Raw genomic sequence first — 24,568 nt, 5'->3', positions numbered from 1 at the left:
GGAGAGAAAAATAAACGCAACAATTTAAGAAGAGAGAGAGAGAACCGTGGGGGAGGGTGATACTGGTTTAGGAGCAGGGGGCGTACTGGAAAACCTGGGTTCCCTCTCGATCCATCACGAATTAACTGAGTAACCTACATCAAATCCTAGCGTGTCCTAGGGCCTTGGTTTTGCCTTCTGTAAAAGGAAGAGGCTGCACAAGTTGTCCAAAAGTCCTCCAGCTCTAAAATTCTAAGGGTCTCCTCCTTTCAGGTCCTTAGCTGGCTTTCTACCGAATTAAAAATTTAAAATCCATATGAAAACGTGAGCTAGACAAAAGAATTAAATGTTTGAACTTCGGTCGGCCTACTTTATGTTTGTTCAAAACTGTTGACCATTTCAGATCCAGTGCAGGTGATATTTCATGTTCACAGTTGACAGAAATCTCTTAAATTTCAGCCTCCGCTAAGGAGGGTCACTGCCCTTGTTTATGCCTAGCCAGAATGGAATGGCTGCGGTATACACAGTGGTATTCGCCAAGTAATTTCATTCTTTATATTCCCCATGAAGGCCCTCCAGAGTGGATCAGCATAACTCTATTTAGCTGAGATACTGACAGGGCCGGGAAGAAACCCTGCTGAAAGGGCGGTTACAGTTCCAACTTTGATTCCCTTAAGGATACTTATAACAACCACATATTAGACCAAAAATGCACAGAAAGAGTTTATCTCTGGGGCCTCCCACACTACTTATTTGAATAGTGCTTTAGTTTGCAAATTCAACTTGTTGAGTCAAATTTAAGGCCAGTAACATCTCATCTATCTGACATCACAGCAGAATGACATCCCACTTAAATGAAAAACTTGAGCGGCCTCCCCATCATCTGATAGAAAACGTTCATGTTTTCTTGAATGCAGTCGTCTGAAAATTACTTAGGCTTGGTCATTAAAGAGCAGTGCTATAATTATCAACATTATTGTATGCCATTATAATCAGTGAATGTTCTCTAAAATATGCAAAATTTGTCCCTATAATAAATGGCCTCTAGGATGCTGGTTTTTGTGATTTTGTTTTGTTTTGAACTTCTGTTTTTGCTATCTCCTTCCTCACTACTGGGCTGACACTTCTCTATTCTTCTACCTAACAACCTTCTTTTCTACTTTTTTGATGCTTCTATGCCATTATGAACTTATACATGGATAAACTTTTATTAGCTTAGACTCTCAGGTTTTGTGGAAAGATTTTCCGTGGGGTTCTCCTGTATTAAGTACATAAGTTCTTGTGACATTTATTTTCACTGGTCAGTGAATGGTGTTCACTTCTGTCTTAAATTTTGGAGGTATTCTCAGTAACTGTGGTTTCTGAATATGGGGACTCTGGAAAAATGTTGCAGAGGTTGGCTCTGAATCTCAGAATTCAGGGGTCAAATTAGTAAATATTACATTTTGCAATTGAAGTTAGCAAGAATCAATATCACAAACAACATCAAAATCTAGCAACACTGGCCTACCATTTCCACCAGGCAATGGACTGTCTAAAGCCCAGCGGTGGCCACACTCTGTAGGTCCCTCAATCCCACCCCAGAATAAGAATGTCTCCATTCCGGGCCAGGCGCGGTGGCTCACGCCTGTAATCCCAGCACTTTGGGAGGCTGAGGTGGGCAGATCACCTGAGTCCAGGAGTTGGAGACCAGCCTGACCAACATGGAGAAACCCCACCTCTACTAAAAATACAAAATTAGCTGGGCTAGGTGGCACATGCCTGTAATCCCAGCTACTCGGGAGGCTGAGGCAGGAGAATCGCTTGAATCCGGGAGGCAGCGGTTGCGTTGAGTCGAGATGGCGCCATTGCACTCCACCCTGGATGACAGAACGAGACTCTGTCTCAAAAGAAAAAAAAAAAAAGAATGTCTCCATTCCTACTCAATGTCTTTCCAATTAAAGAGGCCCTGTTATCTGGACACAGGGATTTGGGTATCCAGAAAGCCTGTGCTATGACAGAGTGGCTCTCCATACCTTGAAAGAAACATCCTACAATAGATCCATTCACTGAAATTTGGTCCCAAGCAATGTGTTAAAGGTTTATATTTTGTTATTTCATTTTATCTTCACAACCACTCTATGAGAAAGGGCTTTTTTTTTTTTTTTTTTTTTGACAGAGTCTCACTCTGTCGGCCAGGCTGGAGTGCAGTGGCATGATCCCAGCTCACTGCAATCTCCACCTCCCGGGACTGCAACCTCCACCTCCCAGGTTCAAGCACTTCTCCTGCCTCAGCCTCCCAAGCAGCTTGGATTACAGGCCTGCACCACTACACTCAGCTAATTTTTGTATTTTTAGCAGAGATGGGGTTTCATCATGTTGGTCAGGCTGGTCTTGAACTCCTGACCTCAAATGATCCACCCACCTCAGCCTCTCAAAGTGCTGGGATTACAGGTGTGAGCCACTGTGCCCGTTGAGAAAGGGATATTCCCCCCCATTTTACGGATAGTCTAAAATCTTGCCTTGGTTACACAGTCATCGAGTGACAGAAACAATATTCACACTTAGAACTGTCTGGCCCCAAAGGCTATAACTTGTAACCATTATACTATATTCTTCCCCTCAGCCTGAGTTTCCAATTCCATGTTTATCAGGCATGTTTATTTTAGTAACTAATTTGGCATCTTGGAATGGAAAATTCCCTATATTAAGCATTTTGGTTTAGGTCACCAAAAGAATATCCGACAATGTAAATTTGTGGAGTTTTCCTGCAAGTTTGAGGAATATGAATCAATGCTTTAGTACCTGTTCACTTCTGGAGAAAACTTATACAATCAAGATCCTGAAACTAGCTGGATGTGGTGGCTCACACCTGTAATCCCAGCACTTTGGGACGCCAAGGCAGGTGGACTGCTTGAACCCAGGAGCTTGAGACCAGCCTGGGCAATATGGTAAAACCTTATCTCTGCAAAACAATAGAAAGAGAAAAATTAGCTGGGCATGGTGGCATGTTCCTGCAGTCCCAGCTACTAAGGAGGCTGAGTTGGGAGGATCACTTGAGCCCAGGAGGTTGAGGCTGCAGTGGGCTGTGATCACGCCACTGCACTCCAGCCTGGGTGAAAAAGTGAGACCTGGCTGGGTGCGGTGGCTTACACCTGTAATCCCAGCACTTTGGGAGGCCGAGGTGGGTGGATCACCTGAGGTCAGGAGTTCAAGACCAGCCTGACCAATATAGGGAAACCCTGTCTCTACTAAAAATACAAAAATTAGCTGGGTGTGGTGGCACATGCCTGTAATCCTAGCTACTCGGGAGGCTGAGGCAAGAGAATTGCTTGAACCCGGGAGGCAGAGGTTGCAGTGAGCCGAGATCGTGCCACTGCATTCCAGCCTAGGTGACAGAGTGAGACTCCATCAGAGAAAGAAAAGGAAAGAAAGAACGAAAGAAAGAATGAACAAATGAACAAAAGAAAGGAAGGAAGGAAGAAAAGAGAGAGAAACCCTATCTCAAAAAAAAAAAAAAAAAAGATCCTGAAACTGCAAAACTAAGGTTTAGATCCTACCTCAGTAAGACCTGCAAAAGTGATACCCACAGAATAGTCAAAAGAGGAAAGTTGGAGAACTCACACTTCCTGATTTGAAAACTTAATACAAAGGTATAATAATCAAGACAGTGTGGAACTGGCATAAGGATAGGCATATGGATTAATGGAATAAACTATAGAATCCAGAAATAAACTCTTACATTTATGGTCAATTGATTTTCAATAAGAATGCCAAGACATTTAGATTGGGAAAGAGTAGTCCTTTAAACCAATGGTGGGACTGCTGGATACATACATACTAGAGAATGAAGTTGGACCACTACCTCACACCACACAAAACAATAAACCAAAAGGGACCACACACCTAAATGTAAGAGGTAAAGCTATAAAACTCTAAGAGGAAAAATAGAAGTAAATCTTTAGGATCTTGGATTAGGCAATGATTTCCTACATATGACACCAAAAGCATAAATGACAAAAGAAAATATAAACTAGACTTCATTAAAATTAAAAACTTTCATACAAGAAACCACAAAAAGTAGATTAAACTTCATCAAAATAGAAAACCTTTTCAGTGTCAAAGGACACCATTAAGAAAGTGCAAAGAAAGACAAAACAGAATGAGAGAAAATATTTGCAAATAAAATACAGATGCTCCTCAACTTACAATGAAGTTTTGTCCTGATAAACACATTGTAAGTTGAAAATACTGTTAAGTTGAAAATGCAGCTAATACACTTAACCTACTGAACATCATAGCTTAGTCTAGCCTACCTTAAATGTGCTCAGAACGCTGACTTTAGCCTACAGTTGGGCAAAATCATCTGGCAACGCAGCCCATCATACGGTATGGATTGTTTGTCTTTGTGATCATGTGGCTGACTGAAAGCTAAGCCAGCATGAGAGATTATCTACTATATATCTTTAGCCTGGGAAAAGATAAAAATTCAAAATTCAAAGTACAATTTCTACTCAATGTGTATCACCTTAGCATCACTGCAACGTCAAAAAATCGTAAGTCAGCTGGGCGCAGTGGCTCACGCCTGTAATCCTAGCACTTTGGGAGGCCGAGGCAGGTAGATCATCTGAGGTCAGGAGTTCGAGACCAGCCTGGCCAACCCCATTGCTACTAAAAATACAAAAAATAGCCAGGCGTGTTGGCGCGTGCCTATAATCCCAGCTACTTGGGAGGCTGAGGCAGGGGAATTGCTTGAACCCAGGAGGCGGAGGTTGCAATAAGCTGAGATTGCGCCACTGAACTCCAGCCTAAGTGACAGAGTGAGACTCCATCTCAAAAAAAAAAAAAAAAAAAAAATCCTAAGTTGAACCATGATAAGGTAAGGACAGTCTGTATCTGATAAGGGTTTAGTGTACAGAATGTATAAAGAGCACTTACAACTAAACAACAAAGACATACATAATCCAATTAAAAAGTGGTCACAGTATCTGAGTAGATATTTCTTCAAAGAAGATCTACAAATAGCCAATATGCACACGAAAAGATGCTCAACACATTAGTTGTTAGAGAAATGCAAATCAAAACCGCAATGAGATACCACTTCACTCTCATCAGGATGGCTACAATAAAAAAAGACAAACAATACTAAGTGTGATATGGTTTGGCTGTGTCCCCACTCAAATCTCGAATTGTAGCTCCCATAATTCCCATGTGTAGTGGGAGGGCCCCAGTGGGAGGTAATTAAATCATGAGGGTGGGTCTTTCCCATGTTGTTCTCGTGATAGTAAGTCTCACCAGCCCGGGTGCGGTGGCTCACACCTGTAATCCCAGCACTTTGGGAGGCCAAAGAGGGCGGATCGCCAGAGATCAGGAATTCAAGACCAGCCTAGCCAACATGGTGAAACCCCTATCTCTACTAAAAATACAAAAAATTAGCGGGGCATGGTGGTGGCACCTGTAATCTCAGCTACTTGGGAGGCTGAGGCAGGAGAATCGCTTGAACCCAGGAGGCAGAGGTTGCAATGAGCCAAGATCATTGCCACTGCACTTCAGCCTGGGTGACAGAGCGAGACACCTTCTCCAAAAAAAAAAAAAAAAAGAAAATTAAGTCTCACCAGATCTGATGGTTTTATAAAGGGGAGTTTCCCCAGCACATGCTCTCTCTCTTGCCTGCCACCATGTAAGATGTGACTTTGCTCCTCCTTTGCCTTCTGCCATGATTGTGAGGCCTCCCCAACCCTGTGAAACTGTGAGTCTATTAAACCTCTTTTTCTTTATAAATTACCCTACTCAAGTATGCCCTTATTAGCAGCATGAGAACAGAGTTAATACAAAGTGTAATTGAAGATGCAGAGAAAGTAGAACCCTCGAACCCTGGTACACTGCTGGTGGGAATGTAAAATGATGGTTGTTTTGGAAAACAGTTCTTCAAAAAGTTAAATATAGTTACCATATAACCCAGCAACCCAAGAGAAATGAAAACATACGTCCATACAAAAACTTACATACAAATGTTCACAGCAGTATGATTCACAATAGCCCAAAAGTGGAAACAACCCAAATGTCTATCAGCTGATGACTGGATAAACAAAAACGGCATATACACAAACTGGAATGTTATTCAGCCATAAAAAAAGATTAAGTACTGATAGTACAACACAGATGAACTTTGAAAACATAATGCTAAGTGATAAAAGCCAGATACATCCCCTAGTAAGCCAACTCAGAAGACAGAATTATTACACAAAGATGTTTAATTTAAAAAAAATTAGGCCGGGCGTGGTGGCTCATGCCTGTAATTCCAGCATTTTGGGAGGCCGAGGTGGGCAGATCACTTGAGGTCAGGAGTTCAAGACCAGCCTGGCCAACACAGTGAAACCCTGTCTCTACTAAAAATACAAAAATTAGCCAGGCGTTGTGGTGTGCATGTATAATCTCAGCTACTCAGGAGGCTGAGGCAGAAGAATTGCTTGAACCCAGGAGGCAGAGGTTGCAGTGAGCTGAGATACAGCCACTGCATTCCAGCCTGGGTGACAAGAGCAAAACTCTGTCTCAAAAAAAATAATAATAATTAAAATTAAAAAATAAAAAGTATGAAAGCCAGATACAAAAGGCTTGACTGTTTGATTATATTTATATGAAATGTCCAGAATAAAGTAAGAAAGTAGACAGACAGTAGATCAGTGGTTGCCTAGGACTGACATAGGAGAAGGGGGATGAAGAATAGAGTGACTGCTAATAGTTATGTACAGGGTTTCTTCTGGGGGGCAATGAAATAGTTTTAAAATTAGATTGTGGAGATACTTGCACAACTCTGAATACACTAGAAACCACTGAAGTATAAATTTTGTCAAGTATAATACTATCTCAATAAAGCTGGTTAAAAAAAAAAAAGTGATTCCAGGCCGGGTGTGGTGGCTCACACCTGTAATCCCAGCACTTTGGGAGGCCAGGGCAGATGGATCACCTGAGGGTGTGAGTTCGAGACCAGCTTGGCCAGCATGGTGAATCCCCATCTGTACTAAAAATATAAAAATTAGCTGGCTGTGGGCCGGGCACGGTGGCTCACTCCTGTAATCCCAGCACTTTGGGAGGCCGAGGTGGGTGGATCACAAGGTCAGGAGATTGAGACCATCCTGGCTAACACAGTGAAACCCCGTATCTACTAAAAATACAAAAAAAAAAAAAATAGCCGGGCTTGGTAGCAGGTGCCTATAGTCCCAGCTACTCGGGAGGCTGAGGCAGGAGAATGTCGTGAACCCGGGAGGCGGAGCTTGCAGTGAGAGGAGATCACGCCACTGCACTCCAGCCTGGGCGACAGAGTGAGACTCCGTCTCAAAAAAAAAAAAACAAAAATTAGCTGGGTGTGGTGGTGCACACCTGTAATCCGAGCTACTCAGGAGGCTAAGGCAAGAGAACTTCTTGAACCTGGGAGGTGGAGTTTGCAGTGAGACAAGATTGTGCCACTGTACTCCAGCCTGGGCCACAGAGTGAAACTCTGTCTCAAAAAAAAAAAAAAAAAAAAAAGTGATTCCCAGCCAGCAATTTCCAACTTTGTTACAGTATTGTACACATTAAATCCACATATATGAATCTAACATATGAACACATGTTGAGGCAAAAAGATAATATTTTAATTATATTCATAAAATTAGTTCCGCAGTAAATAATTTTTAAAGTTTGAAGATTCTTGTAGTGGCACTGTCATTTCTTATATTGGGGTCACCAGTTTTGTGACTGTTATAATTTACTTAATTTACACATATTTAAATACTTACACCATGTATGTATACTAGGGTAGGTGCTGTGTTGGCTACAGAAGAGATTATTATTCCCATATAAATAATAATAAATTATGAATAATAAACATATAATAAATATTGAACAAGTGTGTGTATATGAAATACCTTCTCACTCAACTTTATTGACATCCATTCACAGGCTGAGGCATTAATGAAAATGTTCTTTCACTGATCAATAAGTACTGATAAACATTAAAGTATGTTTTTTCATCTTTTACACATTTTATGCAGATTCATAACTTAAATGTTTTATGCTCCATTACATTATAGACTCTAACATGATTTTTGACTCTCAGCACTAATGAATAGTAGGTTGAAGAGCTCAGATACTTTTCCACTCTAGGAAAAGACTCTGAAAGGAACTTCAGTTGATTCAGCAGTAAGTGAAAATGAACTGCACATTAGCCCCTGGGAGTTGGGAAATTTCCTTAACTCGGTGAAGAACACAGGTTCTTTTTAGAACAGGAGTGAAGGATATCACTAGAAAGTTCTTTAGACTTCTTTTTCAGGCTCTTGTTCAAGCAAACAGAAATGAGGGCTAGGTATGCTTTCAGCTGTAGGTAGCTTAAAGTACCTCAAAGATCATTTAAAAGCATGCTCAGCACTGTTCTCAAATCTAGAGGCAGCTGGTAATAACAACATCCAAGGGATATGTTCAGCCAGAGAGCTGTTCTTCAGATTCTCACTTGTAGGCCCATTTAATCAGGGACAGGTCTTAGAGTCTCCAAGTTTTATCTAGTTTATCCCCTGCTTTTAGCCAGGAATATACTTCAAAGCATGATCCTACTTGACAGTTCAAATCTTAACACTGTTCTGCTTTTATAAACAGCTGCTTGTCCTAATCTTAAAAGGTCTTCAGGAAAAAGATGGTTTGCTGGTTTCCTTGATAAAATATCCCCGAGCATCTCATTCCTTCTCTTTGTGCATCTGTTTCTCTTTGGGTAACATAAGCACTCCTGGAGAAGTTGCATCTAAATCAAGTTTGGAGAGATCAAAAGGATGAAATGTGGCTGTTATTTAAAAAGTGAATTCACTCAACAAGTATTTAAAGGGGATCTGTGATGTCTCAGGCACAATGCTAGGGGCTGGGAATACAACAATGAACAAGATAGATATGGTCCTCTGGCTTCATGGCAAATTATTTTCTAAAGCAAATAAATAGTAATTAATTATTTTTATTAATTTGGCAACACTTAACCTTCTTTTACAGGTACTGTAATTGGTATGTTTATAGGGTTTTTGTTTGTTTGTTTTTGTTTGTTTTGAGACAAGAGTCTGGCTCTGCCACCCAGGCTGGAGTGCAGTGGCACGATCTTGGTTCACTGCAGCCTCCAACTTCCATGTTCAAGTGATTCTCCTGCCTTAGCCTCCCGAGTAGCTGGGATTACAGGCGTGCACCACCACGCCCAGCTAATTTTTTGTATTTTTAGTAGAGACAGAATTTTACCATGTTGGCCAGGCTGCTCTCAAACTCCTGGCCTCAAGTGATCCACCCGCCTCAGACTCCCAACATGCTGAGATTACAGGCGTGAGCCACTGCACCCAGCCTGGTGTGCTTTAGAAAGCATGTATGACTTATACCACTTAGCCTAAGAACTGATGGAAACTGTAAACATGTATTTTTCCAATCAACTAGTTGTTTTGTTGTTGTTGTTGTTGTTGTGATGGAGTTTCACTCTTGTTGCCCAGGCTGGAGTGCAATGGTGCGATCTCAGCTTACCACAGCCTCCGCCTCCCGGTTTCAAGCGATTCTTCTGCTTCAGCCTCCTTAGTAGCTGGGATTACAGGCATGCGCCACCACGCCTGGCTAATTTTGTATTTTTAGTAGGACGGAGTTTTTCCATGTTGATCAAGCTGGTCTCAAACTCCCGACCTCAGGTGATCCGCCTGCCTCAGCTTCCCAAAGTGCTGGGATTACAGGCGTGAGCCACCACACCCGGCCCCAATCAACTGGTTTTATAGGCATTACAGGCATTTTATTTCCAGAAGAAACCCATCCTAGTGCAATTTAAAAAAAAAAAATTTTTTTTTATTTTTTTTTTAGAGACAGGGTCTTGCTCTGTTGCCCAGGTTAGAGAGCAGTGGTGCAATCATAGTTTGTTGCAACCTCCAAGTCCTGGGCTCAAGCGATCCTCTTACCTCAGCCTACTGAATAGCTGGGACTACAGGCATTGCCACCATGCCCAGCTAATTTTTTAATTCTTTTTTGTGGAGATGGGGTCTTGCTATGTTACACAGGCTGGTCTCAAACTCTGAGGCTTAAACAATCCTCCTGCGTCAGCCTCCCAAAGCACTAGGATTATAGGTGTGAGCCACTACACCCAGCCTCCTGGTGCAATTTAAATCCATTTTGTCTTGTATAAGGTTCAACAAAAGAGAAAATGGCAATGGAGTTCCCTGGACATTTCTTGACTTGTTTTTGTTGTTTTGTTTTGTTTTTTTCCAGTATGGAGTTGCGCTCTGGCGCCCAGATTGGAGTGCAGTGGCACAATCTCGGCTCACTGCAACCTCTGCCTTGCAGGTTCAAGCGATTCTCCTGCCTCGGCCTCTCAAGTAGCTGGGATAACAGGCATGCGCCAGCACGCCTGGCTAATTTTTTATATTTAGTAGAGATGAGATTTTACCATGTTGGCCAGGCTGCTCTTGAACTCCTGACCTCAGGTGATCCACCTGCCTCGGCCTCCCAAAGTGCTGGTATTACAGGTGTGAGCCACCATGCCCAGATGACTTGTTTTTCCTTACTTGATAGCCATGCTTATAATTCTGTCACCACCTTTCTGCAGTCCCATCAGTTAGCTTTCATACTCCTACTTGGATCATGGGGAGAGCTTACAAAACTCATATATTGCTGTTAGGAATAAAATAATAATTATCACAATCTTGGTTTTTTTTTTTTAAATAACAGAGTGAGTTTTCTTTGCAAGTGGATTTGCAAATTTAATGTAAAAATATATAATCTTCAATAATTTTAAAATTATATTTCTTCTTCCCTCCCCAGCTTTATTGAGGTATAATTGCTATGCAGAAAACTGCACATAATTAATGCCTACAACTTGCTGAGTTTGGACATATGTATACATTTGTGATAACATTACCATAATCCCGGTAATAAACATATTCATCACCTCCAAAAGTTTCCTTGTGTCCCTTTTTTTCAGGTTGGGGGGGCTTCTTTAGAAAGGTTACCTTAGGCCAGGCGTGGTGGCTCACACCTGTAATCCCAACACTTTGGTAGGCTGAGGCAGGTGGATCACTTGAGGTCAGGAGTTCGAGACCAGCCTGGCCATCATGGTGGAACCCCATCTCTACTAAAAATACAAAAGTTAGTAGGCATGGTGGCGGGCGCCTGTAATCCCAGCTACACGGGAGGGTGAGGCAGGAGAATTGCTTGAACCCGGGAGGTGGAGGTTGCAGAGAGCCGAGATCGTGCCACTGCACTCCAGTCTTGGCAACAGAGTAAGACTCTGTCAAAAAAAAAAAACAAAAAAAAAACAAAGTTATCTTTTTTATTGAGATGTTTTGAAGCATTCCTGTTTTATCAAGACATCATTATGATATCTTATGTAAAAGTATTTGGAGATTTTTGGAATTCTTGGACATTTTGGTTGAGGATGCATATTAATTATAGTTGCTTTATTTGCACTAAACCCCATGGCTTTAGAGGATAAGTAACAACATGCCAACCAGGAAAATTAATTCTAGGTTATAAGATTGAAAAAAATTAAGAGCAGTGGGATCTTAGAGAACATTTTGCCAAAAATAAATCAGTATAGCCTTTTTCTCTGGTTACCATTAGATGCTAAGCAGTTAGTGACCTTCCACAATTTAAGCAAAAGTCTTAAGTGGAAACAAAGAAGGGACTTTTTTTGAGACAGATTCTCACTCTATTGCTCAGGCTGGAGTGCAGTGTTGTGATCTCTGCTCACTGCAACCTCTGCCTCCCAGGGTCAAGCGATTCTCATGCCTCAGCCACCAGAGTAGCTGGGATTACAGGTGTGCACCTCTACACCTAGCTAATTTTTGTATTTTTGGTAGAGACAGGGTTTTGCCATGTTGGCCATGCTGGTCTCAAACTCCTGGCCTCAAGTAATCCACCCGCCTCCGCCTCCCAAGGGGAGACTTCTTAAAATACGAAATCCATTGAAATATTTAGGTCTTGGCCGCACGTGGTGGCTCATGCCTGTAATCCTAGCACTTTGGTAGGCCGAGGCAGGCGGATCTTGAGGTCAGGAGATTGAGACCTTCCTGGCTAATGCGATGAAACCCCGTCTCTACTAAAAATACAAAAAAAAATAGCCGGGCGTGGTGGCGGGTGCCTGTAGTCCCAGCTACTTGGGAGGCTGAGGCAGGAGAATGGCATGAACCCGGGAGGCAGAGCTTACAGTGAGCCGAGATCGCGCCACTGCACTCCAGCCTGGGAGACAGAGAGAGACTCCGTCTCAAAAAAAAAAAAAAGTTAAAAAAAAGAGAGAAATATTTAGGTCTTATACAGGCACATATTTGATTTCTCCAGCATTACAGATAATTGAAAAAACATTCCACCTTCCAGAAAGTTTGGGCAAAGACCTCAAAAAAAGTATGTCAGGCCGGGCGCAATGGCTTACATCTGTAATCCCAGCACTTTGGGAGGCCAAGGCAGGTAGATTACCTGAGTTCGGGAGTTCGAGACCAGCCTGGCCAATATGGTGAAACCCCTTCTCTACTAAAAATACAAAAAATTAGCTGGGTATGGTGGTGGGCACCTGTAATTCCAGCTACTTGGGAGGCTGAGGCAGGATAATCACTTGAACCTGGGAGGCAGAGGTTGCAGTGAGCCAAGATCATGCCATTGCACTACAGCCTAGGCAACAGAGCAAGATTCTGTTTCCAAAAAAATATATATATATTACGTCAGAGAACTGAATGTCTGTGGCTATCGCCACATGAATAGTCTGTATTCTAAGACTAAGGGATTAGCACAAATCCTCTGAATATCAAATATATAATTGAATTTTTTCCTTTGCATTGTTTATCATGGTGTCATACAGGACTTCCTAGATTTTTTTTAATTTTTTTAAAAATTTTAAGTTCTGGGGTACATGTGCAGGATGTACAGGTTTGTTACGTAGGTAAACGTGTGCCATGGTGGTTTGCTACACCTATCCACCCATCACCTAAGTATGAATCCCAGCATGCATTAGCTATTTTTCTTGATGCTTTCCCTTCCCCCTTGCCACTCCCCAACAGACCCCAGTGTGTGATGTTTCCCTCCCTGTGTCCATGTGTTCTCATTGTTCAGCTCCCACTTATGAGTAACAACATGTGGTATTTGGTTTTCTGTTCCTGAGTTAGTTTGCTCAGGATAATGGCTTCCAGCTCCATCCATGTCCCTGCAAAAGACATGATCTTGTTCCTTTTTATGGCTGCATAGCATTCCATGGTTTAAATGTACCACACTTTTTTATCCAATCTATCATTGGTGGGCATTTTGGTTGATTCCATGTCTTTGCTATTGTGAATAGTGCTGCAATGAACATACCTGTGCATATATCTTTATAATAGAATGATTTATATTTCTTTGGGTATATACTCAGTAATGGGATTACTGGGTCAAATGATATTTCTGGTTCTATGTCTTTGAGGAATCACCACATCCTCTTCCACAATGGTAGAACTAATTTACATTCCCACCAACAGTGTAAAAACGTTCCTATCTCTCCACAGCCTCGTCAGCATCTGTTGTTTCTTGTCTTTTTAACAATCGCCATTTTGACTGGGACTGCCTAACTTTTTCCTTATAATCAACAATTATTGACTAGCAAAGCAGAATCCTCTCTGTCCAGCACACCTTATCCTGGCTTCTGGAGGATGCTTCTCTTTGTGTTTCCCTTGCAGAGTGTGTACTATTTGGCAAGAACATACTGAGTGATTTGTACAAACTATAAGAAATGTCAGTCTAGGCATGGTGGCTCACGCCTATAATCCCAGCACTTTGGGAGGCCAAGGTGGGGAGATCATTTAGGTTAGGAGGTTGAGACCAGCCTGGCCAGCATGGTGAAACCCTTTCTCCACTAAAAATACAAAAATTAGCCGGATGTAGTGGCATGCGCCTGTAATCCCAGCTGCTCAGGAGGCTTAGGCAGGAGAACTGCTTAAACCCATGAGGTGGAGGCTGCAGTGAGGAGAGATCGCACCACTGCACTCCAGCCCAGGCAACAGAGTGAGACTCTGTCTCAAAAAGAAAAAAAGCAAAAAGAAAATGTCAGCCTGGTATTTGCTTATGATCTGCCACTCCTCTTTCTAGATAAATGAAAGCACCTGGAGTCTGTTCCTCAAACACACCCTCCTTGTCTTGGAACCTTTTCACCTTCTCTTCCCTCTGCCTTACCACTGGCTGTAGGTACAGCTGCTCCTTCTTCCTCTTCAAGTCTTGCAAAAATAATTCCTCATATTAGAGGCCTTCTTTGACTCCTAATTTCCTATTTTATTTCCTTCCTAACACTTACCGCAGTCCTGTTTATATATTTACTTTTTGTCTCCATCCACTAAAAAAGAAAGCATCTTAAGGCATAAGCAGGTTCTGTCTTGTTCCTTGAAAAACTTTCAGCACCTAGAACACAGGTGCTGAATAAATGTGTATCTTACACAAAACAAACCGATCACTCAACATACCCATATTGTTCTGGCAGAAAAACTAGCTGCCATTTGGAGTTATCAGACCTGGTTTTGAACAGGACACTGGAAGCCTTTATCAGAAGTTCTGAAACCCAGCTCCATATTTTTAGGTAGGTGCAAAAGTAATTGCGATTTTGGCCATTACTGGCAAAATAATAGAACCTAATAGAATAAGATTAGGAGATTCACCAACCTCATAGAATCTCCCAGGAAACTTAAAAATTATCTTTGCTCAGACCCTGCTCAGACTTAGGGGTGATGGGTCAGTATGGAAGCATTACGTTTTAAAAGCTCTTTTTGTAATTACTTGTGCAACCAACATGGAAAAGTACTACTCTGAGTGACACAGAACTGAATAATTACCTGGCTACCATGTTCTTATTATCTGGGTGAGTCCTTCTTATGTCATCTAGGTTGACAGCATCCCAAACTGTTCTTCGGATCATTCTCTAGGCTGCTATAAACATTTGCCTCATTATCACAAAGGGGCAGCCTTAGGCACAAACCAGATGCAAAATCCACCTCTCAGGAAAGAAAAGAGGCATTCAAGTAACCTAAGTTAATCTGTTAACACCTGTCCTGAAAACCTCAAACTAAAGGGAGAAAGAAAACTGCAGCACACTTCTCTTTTCTTTCTTGGAAGAAAGTCATCAACAAATCCCTTCATTTAGCTGTAGAAGTAAGAGGCAATCAATCAATCAATCAATCAAATACTTGTGCTACAAAGCAAATAAAAAAAATAATGCTGGCCTGGCGCGGTGGCTCACGCCTGTAATCCCAGCACTTTGGGAGGCCAAGGCAGGCGGATCACGAGGTCAGGAGATTGAGACCATCCTGGCTAACATGGTGAAACCCCGTCTCTACTAAAAATACAAAAAATTAGCCAGACGTGGTGGCGGGCGCCTGTAGTCCCAGCTACTCGCAAGGCTGAGACAGGAGAATGGCGTGAACCTGCGAGGCGGAGCTTGCAGTGAGCCACTGCACTCCAGCCTGGGCGACAGAGCGAGACTCCATCTCAAAAATAAAAAAATAAAAATAAATAAAAAAATAATGCTGGCCAGGCGCAGTGGCTCACGCCTGTAATCCCAGCACTTTGGAAGGCCAAGGCAGGTGGATCACTTGAGGTCAGGAGTTCTAGATCAGCCTGGCCAATACGGCAAAACCCCGTCTCTACTAAAAATACAAAAATTAGCCAGGTGTGGTAGCATGGGCCTGTAATCCCAGCCACTCGGGAGGCTGAGGCAGAAGAATCACTCCAATCTGGGAGGCAGAGGTTGCAGTGAGCCAAGATCGTGCCACTGCACTCCAGCCTGGGCAACAGAGTGAGACTCCATCTCGAAATAATAATAATAATAATAATAATAATAATAATAATAATAATAATGCTCACAGAAGAGTGAGATGGCCAGATTCCATCCTCTTCATGGAAGAAATTAGACCAAATAGTGGGGGGTTCAGAAATGCTTGTTCCTATGTTTTTGTTATGGCAAACTCTAAACTTTAAGGCCTTGCTTACAATTGGAACCTCTACTTTTTTTTTTTTTTAAAGAAAAAACAGTAGTTATTGATATTTTTTCTTAAGCAATGTAGTTAATAGCCCTTTTCCTTGAAATCATCATCATATGTTAATAAAGGCTGGGTGTGGTGGCTCACACCTATAATCCCAGGATTTTGGGAAGCCAAGGCAGGAGGTGAGGCCAGGAGTCCAAGACCAGCTTGTGCAACAAATCAAGACTCCTATCTCTAAATACATACATACATACATACACACATACATAGCCAGGCGTGGTGGTGCGTGCCGTAGTCCTAGCTACTCAGGAGGCTGAGGTGGGAGAATTGCTTAAGCCTAGGAGTTCAGTTTGAGGCTGCAGTGAGCTACAATCGTGCCGCTACGCTCCAGACTTTTTTTTAGAATGACAGAATAAGACCCTGTCTCTGTAAAACAAAACAAAACAGAAAAAGAACAAAAAAACTAGGCTCATCCTGGAAGTCAACTGGAAACCACTCTCCTCCTCCAGTTAAAAATGCCAAGACTCGACTGGGTGCAGTGGCTCACACCTGTAATCCCAGCACTTTGCGGGGCTGAGGCGGGCGGATCATGAGGTCAAGAGATTGAGACTATCCTGGCCAACATGGTGAAACCCCGTTTCTACTAAAAATACAAAAATTAGCTGGGCGTGGTGGCACGCACTTGTGGTCCCAGCTACTCGGGAGGCTGAGGCAGGAGAATTGCTTGAACCCAAGACAGTGAGACTCCATCTCAAAAAAAAAAAAAAAAAAAAAATGCTAAGACTCTTGTAAAGCAGAGAGAACACAGGATTGAAAGTGGAAATATCTGAGTTGTAGTCCAGGCTTACTACTAACCAACTGAATGAGTGATTAGCAATTTTTTCTTGTCTGTGAAATAAGACTCATAACATCTATGCTGCCTGCCTCACATTGATGTTCTTTCTTTATTTATTTATTTATTCTGAGACAAGGTCTTGCTCTGTCACCTAAGCTGGATTGCAGTGGTACAATCATGGCTCACTGCAAGCTCAACCTCCCAGGCTCAAGTGATCCTCATGCCTCAGCCTCCCAAAGGTAGCTGAGACTAGTCACATGCCACCAAGCACACATAATTTATTTTTTAATTTTAATTTGTTTTGTTTTGTCTTTAGAGGGTCTCGCTCTGTCACCTAGGCTGGAGTGCAGTGGTGCCATCATAGCTCACTGCAGCCTTGACCTCCTAGACTCAGGCAATCCTCCTGCCTTAGCCTGGAACTACAGGCGTGAGCCACACACCCAGCTTATTTTTATTTTTGTAGAGATGGGGTCTCTCACCATGTTGCCGAGGCTGCTCTTGAACTCCTGTAATCAAGTGACCCTCCTGCCTTGGCCTCACAAAGTGCTGGGATTATAGGTGTGAGCCACTATGCCTGGCCCTGTTGTTGTTTCTTATAGATAATATTCATAAGCATTCTCCAAAAATACTACATTGTGCAAATAAAAAGTACTGGTCTTTTGTCTTGTTAGTGAACTTTGAGGAAAAAAAATCCAGTTATAGGAATTAAAAATATTGACTTAGGATATACCATGTGCCCTGCAAAGTGCTAAACAAAAAGAATGGCCCATAATACTTACTTTGTGACACATGCTTGGCATATATCTACCACCAGAGAAACTGAACACGTTACACTTAGAACAACAGGTAGATCAACAAACAGGGAAAGTAATTTCCTTTGCAGCAGGAGAGAAGCTCAGCTCAGCCAAGTCCAAGAATAACATTGAAAAACCCACTTATTTCTTCCCCAAAGTCTGTTTTCACCCCCAGATCTAAAGTTCTTTCATTTCCACTGAAACAACCCAGGGCATGGAAGGGACTACTTAAATTCAGGGGCCCTCTTATCAGTTAAGATTAGGGCAACAAACTTGAACAGTTGTGAGTTAACAAGCTACCATTCAAGGAATCTTCAGTAGATAAGAGGATCTGGAAAGTTGAAAGTTGAAAGCAGTTTTGCAGGTGATTTTAGGACAGCTTAAAACAGAAGAAAGACCTGCTGTTGCCTGATTTCTCAAATCGAGAAGCAAATTTAGAGGTTGTCTGGTTGAGAATATGCTGGGACTGATACAAGCTGGAATCCTGTGTGTTCAAGACAAGTCTTTAACCTCACCTAGACTTAGTTTCCTTATTTATCAGTAAGACACAGACAAAGATATCTTCTCTGCAGGGATAATAATCTGAATCTTAGAGATGATACATATAAAGTCATCACATATTAAGTTGTCAACAAATTATAGCTAATTTTTTTAAGGCCAGTTGAGTGATTTTCAGACTTGTTCTAGTGGCAGAGCACTTGGAAGTTGCAGATCATTGTGAAATGTTGAAATGTGGTATCAAACCATATGAACGTTTTTTAGTAGCAAATATGACTACATTGCCTATGAACAATATAATATCAGAAATAAGAACATATATGTTCACCAAAACAAAAAAGAAAATTCCCCAAAACAAGCTATTGAACTGGATAATGAGTCAGAATCTTCCCACAGTATTCGTTGGCTACTTGTTCATTTCATCAGCCTGGAGTTGGAGCTAGTGGTAAGTGTAAGCAGAAAAGCACATGAGGCAAATGGAGAAAAGACTAAGCATTCAGATGAACTACAGGCCTCAAAGAATTTGCAAACCTCTCCTAATAACCGTATACTAGAGCTGATCAATGAATCCAAAGATTTTCAAACATTTTTAAAGTGAGGAAATTCTTTCTTCAAAAAGACTTTTTTTCTTTTTTGGCAGAAGAAGCCCGAGATGTAAAACAGAAAAGTGGAAACCCCAAAGAGAAAATGGAACAAAGGCTCAGCTGCCCTCCTGCAAGCCCTGGGATTCCCCGACCCTCCCCACCTCTCCCAGGCATCTCTGAAGATGTCTTGCGCTTGGTGGGGCACATGCTGAAAACCTGTAAGTCCAGCCCCCTCGTTCTGCAGATGAGAAAATTAAAGCTGGAGTGGCTGAGGGATTTATCTGAGGTTGCACAGTGAGTCTGCGGGAGAACCAACTCTAGAACCCAGGCCTGTGAGTCTCACTTCAGCATTTTCTGAAGTGAGGGCTTTCCTCTGCCAGGACTACTCAGATGTTACTCCAAAATAATCTATTGGTTAAATAGGTGGGGCAGAACCACGGCAAGGGGGTCAACTTGGAAAAGGTCAACTCCCCAAAAAATGTACCTTCTCAAACTGTCAGGTTGACCAGATGTCCTTCCTTTGCCTACTTTCTTATCATGTTCCATGCTGCACCCAGATTACCTGTTTATGTCAGAGATCATACACTGGCCCACACCGTGTCTTTAACTATCTTGAATCAGTTGCCAGCATCCAAAAATCAGAATATTTTGGTTTTAAAAAAATTTTTTATTAACATTTTTATTTTTTGAGATGGAGTCTCACTATCACCTAGGCTGGAGTGCAGTGGCTCAGTCTTGACTCACTGCAACCTCCGCCTCCCAGGTTCAAGCGATTCTCCTGCCTCAGCCTCCGAGTAGCTGGAACTACAGGTGCACACCAGCACACCTGGCTAATTTTTCTGCATTTCTGGAAGAGACAGGGTTTCACCATGTTGGCCAGGATGGTTGCAAACCCCTGACATCAGGTGATCCATCTACCTTGGCCTCCCAAAGTGCTGGGATTACAGACGTGAGCTACGGTGCCAGCCCATGAAAGCAGCATTACTTTTTAAAATATATTTTTTAAAGTTTTTAATACAGACAGAGTCTCACTATGTTGCCCAGGCTGGTTTTGAACTCCTGGGCTCAGGTGATCATCTGACCTCAGCCTCCCAAAGCACTGGGATTACATTATAGGCATGAGGCACCGCACCCAGCCAAGAAAGCAGATTATTTCTGAAGGCATTCACCTCATCTTTTGAAACTGGATTGTCTTCTCTATTTTAGGTTTATCTTTGTTCCTATAAGTTCAGTTCTCAAAAATACTTCTATAGACATAAGCTTTAAACCACCAGTCACAAACTCAAATGCCTACAGGGACCAGACAGTAATGGGCACAAGCTAGGAAATGAGGCAATAGGGACTGCTGGGGATGACAAACTGGAGAGTGCATAGCTCTACTCGGCTCCTGGGATTATTATCTATTGGGTATAAGAGTTCAATGTTGCTAGAATTTCTGGTTTTTCAATAGAAACTGGGAATCCAGGCTGGGTGTGGTGGCTCACGCCTGTAATCCCAGCACTTTGGGAGGCCGAGGCGGGCGGATCACGAGATCAGGAGATGGAGACCATCCTGGCTAAAATGGTGAAAACCCGTCTCTACTAAAAATACAAAAAATTAGGTGGGCATGGTGGCGGGCGCCTGTAGTCCCAGCTACTCGGGAGGCTGAGGCAGGAGAATGGTGTGAATCTGGGAGGCGGAGCTTGCAGTGAGCCGAGATCGTGCCACTGCACTCCAGCTTGGCCAACAGAGCAAGACTCTATCTCAAAAAAAAAAAAAAGAAAAAAGAAACTGGGAATCCAAATTTTTAGGCAAAATATTCTGATTTTAGGACGGGCGCTGTGGCTCAAACCTGTAATCCCAGCACTTTGGGAGGCCAAGGCGGTTAGATCACCTGAGGTCAGGAGTTGGAGACTAGCCTGGCCAACATGGTGAAACCCTGTCTCTACTAGAAATACAAAAAATTAGCTGGGCATGGTGGCGCACGCCTGTAGTCCCAGCTATATGGGAGGCTGAGGTAGGAGAAAAAAAATACTGCTTTCTTGCATTGATTAAGAAGGAAACTTTCAGTGTTTCCTGAATTGTTTATTTTTCTGAGGGCTGTTAAATTAACTACAAACTAGCTGGACTATGAGTCCCAAAACTGCTTTCTGGGTGTCCCTGTTTATACTACTATCTGTAGCACAACTCCAAACACCCCTGCCCCTCAGGAGACGCGTCACTAAACCACACAGCAGCCTTTTTCCTGGCCCCCATGCACTTCAGTTAGCACTGGGATTAGGAGAAACTGGCTGAGAGCCCCAGGATTATCCCCAGGACAGGGCAACCAGGCACGGCATGAGAGATAGGAACCATTCTTAAGGAGCTGCTTGATCCCTGCTTTCCAGCAGTGGCAATCCAGACTCTCATCTCATTATTCCTCCCTGCACATCCCAAGATCAGTTATCCCCAGATACACCCCCTATCCTTCAATCATCTTACTCTCTTTCCTCATGAAAACTTACCAAAGTATCAGATATTCACACAGAGGTTTCATTATTTTATTTTATTTTATTTTTGAAACAGTTTTGCTCTTATTGCCCAGGCTGGAGTGCAATGGATCGATCTCGGCTCACTGCAACCTCCGCCTCTGGGGTTCAAGTGATTCTCCTGCCTCAGCCTCCCAAGTAGCTGGGATTACAGGCACCCACCACCATGCCCGGCTAATTTTTGTATTTTTAGTAGAGACAGGGTTTCACCATGTTGGCCAGGCTGATCTCAAACTCCTGATCTCAGGTGATCTGCCTGCCTTGGCCTCCCAAAGAGCTGGGATTACAGGCGTGAGCCACCGCACCCGGCCCCACACAGAGGTTTTAATAATTGATATCTGCATCTATCTATCTATCTATCTATCTATCTATCTATATTTTTTGAGACAGGATCTCATTCTGTTATCCAGGCTGGAGTGCACTGGTGCAATCATAGCTCACTGCAGCCTCCACCTCCTGGGCTCAAGTGATCCTCCTGCCTCAGCCTCCTGAGTAGCTGAGACTATAGGTGCACACCACCGCACCTGGCTAAATTTTTTTGTATTTTTTGTAGAGATGGGGTTTCAACATGTTGCCCAGGCTGGTCTCAAACTCATGAGCTCAAGTGATCCACCCACCTCAACCTCCCAAAGTGCTGGGACTACAGGCATGAGCCACTGTGCTTGGCCTGATATCTGCATATTTTTACTTTAGCATTTTAACCTAAAAATGTGTATTGCTAAAAATAAAATTTTAGAGATCACAATAAGTGGGTAAAAAGAATATTTTGGAGATAAAAAGGTCTTACCCTCAAATTATACCACATAGAAAGTTTATGACTTTATTTGAAAGGCTCCAACTTTATCATCTCCACTCCTTCAAGACTTGGTTCAGGTGCTACCTTCTCAATGATGCCTTCCTTTATTGTAGTTCTCTCCCTTCACCCCTCCCTCCCTATTGTATCTCCTGCTTTGTTTTTCTCCCTGTCACTTAGCACCACATGATATATTGTGTTTTACTTATTTTTTTGTTTACTCTATCTCTCTCCATTAGAACATAAGCTTCAGGGGATAAGAATTTCTGTTTGTTCATTGCTACATCCTCACTGCTGTGACCATACCTGGCCTACAGTAGGTACTCAATAAAGGTTTGATAAATAAATGAACTTGTCATGCCCATGCTCAGGTAACAAGGTGCCAATTATATTTATTTATTTTTATTAAATTTTTTTTAGATGGGGTCTCGCTGTGTCGTCCAGGCTGCAGTGCAGTGGTGACATCATGGCTTACTGCAGCTTCACCTCCTGGGCTCAAATGATCCTCCTGTCTCAGCTTCCCAAGTAACTGGAACTATAGGCATGTGCCACCACGCCTGGCTAATATTTTACTATTTATTTTATTTTATTTTATTTTATTTATTTTATTTTATTTTATTATTTTATTTTATTTTATTTATTTTATTTTATTTTATTTTATTTTGAGATGGAGTGTCACTCTGTTGCTCAGGTTGGAGTGCAGTGGTGCAATCTCGGCTCACTGCAACCTCCACCTCCCGGGTTCAAGCAATTCTCTTGCCTCAGCCTCCTGAGTAGCTGGGACTACAGGTGCATGCCACCACACCCAGCTAATTTGTGTATTTTTAGTAGAGACGGGGTTTCACCATATTGGTCAGGCTGGTCTTGAACTCCTGACCTCAGACGATCCACCTGCCTTGGCCTCCCAAAGTGCTGGGATTACAGGACTCCCAAAATGCTGGGATTGCAAGCGTGAGCCACCATGTCTGGCCTACAGTTATTTTTTTTTAGAGACAGGGTCTCGCTATATTGCCCAGGCTGTTGAATATTATATCAATAAACAGATGCAAAATAGAATTTCTAGATGGTGAGGGTGACTACATATTGTAAAGATGCCTTTTTGTGTGTGTGGTAGTGTACTCTTATTCTACAACTTGATTTTCTCATTCGAAGTCATTCTAATTCATTTCACAGTCTTCTCATTTTTTAAAAATGATTTCATTGTATTCCATAATTTGGTCAACCAGTTCCCTGGAGCTCAGAAGTTTTGATGCCATCTTTCTTTTGTGTATGTATCTTTTGCAATGAACATACACATTACCTTTTCTAAATGTTTTCAAGGATAAGATCTATTCCTCTTCTTCCTCCTCCTTCTTTTTCAAAATCTAGAATAGATGTAGGGTAGGCCATTTTGGGAAGCAGGATGCTAGATTCTGCACTATAACCACACCATATGCATGTCGTGCTGTGTGTGTGTGTATGTATGTGTCTGAGGCAGTTGCATCTTTAACTAGATTATGAACCTTTTTTCTTTTCCTCTCAGCTAACAGTGATGGGGTTCAGTTTTTTATCTGAAATGTGTCCTAGTAAATACATGTTATAATAAGACCTAATTTGAAAAAGAAACAAAAGATGTTCCTAGCTACTTAACTTTATGCACTGCCTTCCAGCTGTCCTTCGGGAAATATCCATTAGTCATTTTCTGTTGGTAGTGTTTATACCTTTTACTATGCTTCTTTGAGTTCACCAAACAGCACACTTAGGAAACTTTGGTTCATTTTTCAAATGCAAACATTCTGAAGCCTGAACTTCTGGTTCAAGTGTTCTAACTTGGCTTCAAGGTCAGAACACAAATTGAAGGATAGATCCCAGACCATTTTAGAATCGTGATGGCAACACATATGCCATTTGTATTGAACTAACTGACCAATGTGCTGAGCAGAGACGACGCAAAGGAGACTAAGGAGAAACGGGCCACTTCAGCACATGAAAATCATCCATTTAAAAAAGTTCTGAGCCGTGCACGGTGGCTCACGCTTGTAATCCCAGCACTTTGGGAGGCTGAGGTGGGTAGATCACTTGAGGTCAGGAGTTCGAAGCCTGGCCAACATGGTGAAACCCCATCTCTACTGAAAATACAAAAAATTAGCCAGGCATAGTGGTAGGCACCTGTAATCCCAGCTACTTGGGAGGCAGAGGCAGGAGAATCGCTTGAACCCAGGAGGCGGAAGTTGTAGTGACCAAGACCGCGCCATTGCACTCCAGCTTGAGAAACAGGAGTGAAACTCAGTCTCAAAAAAAAAAAAAAAAAAGTTCTTATCATTGGTGTGACCAGAGACAGATATCATCAGTGAAAATTCAAGACCCACAGCATGCAAGATTAGATTACTAACCCCCAGATCAAAGGAATGTAGAGACAAGGAATGACTCTTCTCCAAAGTACCTGAATTTATGATATCCTGGACATAGTCTCATAGTATAACTTTGATTCCAGGCTCTATTAAAAGCTGCAAACTCTCCTATGGAATAACATGCATAAAAGGTTATTCACTGGCGTATTGTTAATATTAGCAAAAGTTTGCAAACAACCTAAGTGACCATCTTAGGGAACTGGTTGACCAAATTATGGAATACCCGTACAATGGAATACGGTAA

General features: G+C 42.3%; 1 protein-coding gene across 5 annotated transcripts in view; it reads right to left on the bottom strand.

Moving 5' to 3' along the window:
- Positions 1-24,568, bottom strand: part of CHD9 (chromodomain helicase DNA binding protein 9) — a 275,163-nt gene that overhangs the window by 199,957 nt on the left and 50,638 nt on the right. The window lies entirely within an intron of this gene.

The sequence above is a fragment of the Pongo abelii genome, chromosome 18 (assembly GCF_028885655.2).
Source record: "Pongo abelii isolate AG06213 chromosome 18, NHGRI_mPonAbe1-v2.0_pri, whole genome shotgun sequence".
In the NCBI taxonomy this organism is placed as follows: domain Eukaryota; kingdom Metazoa; phylum Chordata; class Mammalia; order Primates; family Hominidae; genus Pongo; species Pongo abelii.
The sequence above is the reverse complement of the archived record's forward strand: the minus strand, read 5'-3'. Positions and strand labels throughout refer to the sequence as shown.